The 3,872-nt window shown below is 56.8% G+C and overlaps 1 long non-coding RNA gene across 1 annotated transcript; it reads right to left on the reverse strand.

Moving 5' to 3' along the window:
* Nucleotides 1-373: 373 nt before the first annotated feature.
* LOC150022836 (uncharacterized) lies at nucleotides 374-3,175 on the reverse strand. The gene is made up of 5 exons (XR_016509713.1): nucleotides 3,039-3,175; nucleotides 2,563-2,662; nucleotides 1,415-1,510; nucleotides 836-1,001; nucleotides 374-437 (listed from the first exon to the last, which is right to left on the reverse strand). It is a non-coding gene; the product is annotated as an uncharacterized LOC150022836 (long non-coding RNA).
* Nucleotides 3,176-3,872: the final 697 nt, after the last annotated feature.

Below are 3,872 nucleotides of genomic sequence, written 5' to 3' on the forward strand. Positions count from 1 at the left end.
TCTGTCCCCAGATTTCTCAGTTTGGTTGCAGGTGGCCTTGGTCACCAGAGGGCCACTTCTGTGGGCGCCAGGCAATGTTCTTTCATAACTTTCGTCAACACACACAGACAAATGAAACCAGAGGTCAATGACAAAACTATCATTAAAAAGACTTTATCGATGGTCGTGCTTTTAAAAGAGGAAACACGATCCACAGTTTGAGTTGATCCTAGAATCCTGGGAGTTTGCATTCCTTTTGCAGAATAATCTGCTCAGCCCTCTCTGCTGATTTCCGCAAGGGTGGGCTAAAAGCAGGGTTCCGAGCATGCGGAGCTGCCCCACCGCCTCCCCTGCGCGCTGGCCGCCGCGGGTGGAAGTGCTCACCTGTGCTCATGAGCAGGCCTCCCTCTCGCTCTCTCCGTGCAGACCTGGTCCCGCATGGAGCTGCTGCTCTCTGCCTGCTCGGGTGCAAACACCTGCTGAGTTTTCAGTACTGCTTATCCTTTTTCCACGAGAGGCTGTGTCTGTGGCAGGCAGGGCTGGGGTGGTGTGGGTCAGGTGGGGGCACCGCCTTGCTGGTTAAGTGGGGGGAGCTGGGCGTTCCACTTCTGTCCTTGGGGTGTCGGTCAGGGCCAATGTGAGGACTGACTCAGATTTTCATGAGCAAAAGGAGATTTCCAAAGCAGGGAGCCTTGAAGTACGAACTGAGATCCAAGGGAAGAAGATGGGGAGGGGGCGGAGCATGGGGGTGGAAGTGGGCAAAGGCTGGCGGATTCTGAGGAGGAGGACCGAGCCCGGAAGGAGCCTGGTGAGCCATCACGTCCACAGGCTGTGCGTCGTGGGAAATGATGCCCACCTGCGGGTCTGAGCTCACTTCCGCTCACGTTCTGCAGGCGCCTCAGCCTGGGTCACCCGGGCGCATCACTCCAGCAATGGCCGGTCTCGGTGAGGAGGGGACGAATCGGAGCCCTCACGGCTGGCGGGGGTGCCCACGCACAGATTGCTTAGTGGCGTTACTCCCGCTGGCCACAGGGTGAAAAGGCAAAACCAGACCGAATGTCCATCGGCCGAGGACAGGGGGAGTGGAGCACTTCTCCGCCACAGGAAGGGGTGCCGTGCTACTACCCGCTAACCACGGATGGACCCCAAGAATGCGCTGAGGGGAGGCCCCAGTGACCAAAGGCCCACAGACGCTGTGGCCCCACTTACAACGGAGGCGGGAGCCGGCACACCTCTGGAGAAGGGAAGCGGGCGGGGATGGCTTCGGGCCGGGGGCCCTGGGGACAGGGTGCTGGTGGCTAAAGGACCCAGGAGTCCTTTCTGAGGGGACGTAAATGTTCTAAAAGTAACTGGGCTCAAAACCACTTTAAGTGGGCGAATTGCCTGGCCTGCGAGTCAGTAAAGCTGTTTTTTAAAGCAAACACACAACGCATACCTGGAGCGTGCCATCCGAGGGCCGGCGCGGGCCAGGCCCAGGGACCCCGAGATGGGGACAGCCAGGCCCCCGGCCTCAGCGGAGCCCAGGTCCGAGCTGAAAGAGAGAAAAACATCTAACCACACACTTCCACGGTATTCATTTCTCCTGAAAGAATAAAAACGCCTGCGTAGGAGAAAGGTGAGGCATAACTCTGAATGTCGGGGTGTTTGTTCAGCAGGCCGCTGTGGTCACTTGGTGACTGGGTGGAAAACCGGTGACACGGGAACCCTGCAAATGGCACTGAAGCCCAGGCACGGAGTGGCCCCCGGGGCAGGGCAGCTCTTTGGCTTCCAGTCGGGGCTCCCCTCAGCGGATGCAGGTGCAAGGAGCACCCCTCTTCTCATGCCCCTGACCTTGAGATTGAATGTGTGGTGATGGGGAGCCTCACGGGGACCGTTCCCCAGGCTCTGCCCTGCTGCTGTGCATGAGGAGGACAGTTAGAGGTGACATCCAGGCAGGGCTGGACCTTTCAGCCCCGCAGAGGGCTGGGCTTTCCTCTCTAAGTGACCAGCAAAGCGGTGCCTTTGGGCCGCTTGTCCCCAAGTAGGAGTTCCCCCCCTTCAGTAAAGACCTGCATGGCCCCTGCCCCAACCTCCATGACATGTACTCTTCTCTGCCCTGATGCCTGTACCGCCCCTTTGCACCGCCACGCACCATCTTTTCATGCAAAGAGCAGGTTCCCTCTCCCCCAAGAAATGCAGCCGTGGGAGGGTAGGAGCCGTGTGCTGAGGCTCTTAGACTTCCCAGAGCGTGCGGAGTGGGACGGGGAGAAGAGCCCTGGGCTTGTAACTGCCCGCAGTAAACGCCCGCAGAGGATGCTAATGGCTTTTACTTCCCCCCGTAAACTGCATTTTGTGTGTCTGCCAATCTAATCCTGATTTAAACAAATATTCAGACATCAAATACATCTGAAGGCACAGCCAGTTCCCGGTCTGTCTGTGCTATAAAAAAGGTTATAGCCCTCCTCCCGCTACTCCCCCAAATGTTGGTCCTTGCGTTTCTTGGCTGCTTGGGTTCCATATTTGCTTGTTTGTTTTACTGACCAGTTTTCTGCTCTCTCACATCCCACGTTGTTGGGGAAGATCATGGAGTCATGAAGTACTTACTGTTCTTTGAGGGCAAAGATGCCACCAACGACTGACTGCCAGTGGGACAGGCCATGAGGGACTTCTCCAGCTTCATTAAGGTTACCTATAACTGCAGCTCCTTGGGTCCGCAGGTGAGAGAATAGGCAGAGTAGAGTGATAAATGCACAGACAGATGTATCGATAAGGGGGTGGACAGACGGGCAGCTGGGTGGGTGGGTGGATGAATGGGTGGGTAAGTGGATGGATGGGTGGATGGAAGGATGGGTGGGTGGATGGGTGGATGGATGGATGGATAGATGGAAGGGTGGATGGATGGAAGGATGGGTGGATGGAAGGATGGAAGGATGGGTGGGTGGAAGGATGGATGGATGGATGGATGGATGGAAGGATGGGTGGGTGGATGGATGGATGGATGGATGGAAGGACGGGTGGGTGGAAGGATGGGTGGGTGGGTGAGTTGGTAGATGGGTGAGCGGGCAGAGAGGAATTCTTACAGCTGGAAGGGCTGCTAGCTCAAATGCCTTCTTTCTCAGCACGTTTTTGCGGCCAGCGACAAGCACGTGGGCCCTGAAGTAGGACGGCCTTGGTTTGAACGGCAGCGTTGCTGCTGCTTTACTGTGGCTCCTGAGAGAAGCGCCTCCTGCCTCAGAAAGTTTCTTTCCGCCGGCGTGAGGCCAGCATGGCAGCAGCGCTCACCTGCAGTGCTCACCAGCGTGGGCCCAGGAGCAGGTGCCGAGGTGCCAGCTGTCACCGCTTTCATAACTGTACTTGTGACGGATGGAGTGAGGGCTTGTCCAGGGGAGAAGAGGGGGTCGTCTGTGTCCTGTACGGTCGGTGAGGGCGTGAGGAGCAAGGCCGTTCTGACTCGCAGGCAGCGCTTTGCCATTCTACGATGGCGTCTCTCTGGGCCGCAAATATTCAATGGCCAAAACCGAAGGGAAACAGACAGAAACCCAGTAGGCCAGCTGCTGAGATGATAAGAATGTTCAGTAAGTATCTTCACTTGCTCCACAAATGTTTTCGTGTGTGGCCACGTGCAGAGCGCCACCCCCTCGCTGAGCATCTAGCAGCGGAAAGCAAATAAAATAAGGCGACGCGAAATCCCTTGTGACAGATGCTAAGGAGAAGGGGAGGAGAAGGAAATGTGGTAGTGCGTGTGGGTGTGGGTGAGCATGTGTGTGCATACGTGAGCGTGCACTGTGTGTGCATGTGTGAGCGTGCACTGTGTGAGTGTGTGCATGCGTGTGAGCATGCACTGCGTGTGCACGTGTGTGAAAGCATGTGTATGCATATGTGTGCACTGTGTGTGCATGTGTGAGCGCGCACTG

Source organism: Furipterus horrens, unplaced genomic scaffold (assembly GCF_987537825.1).
Source record: "Furipterus horrens unplaced genomic scaffold, mFurHor1.1.pri manual_scaffold_1, whole genome shotgun sequence".
NCBI classification, from domain to species: Eukaryota; Metazoa; Chordata; class Mammalia; order Chiroptera; family Furipteridae; genus Furipterus; species Furipterus horrens.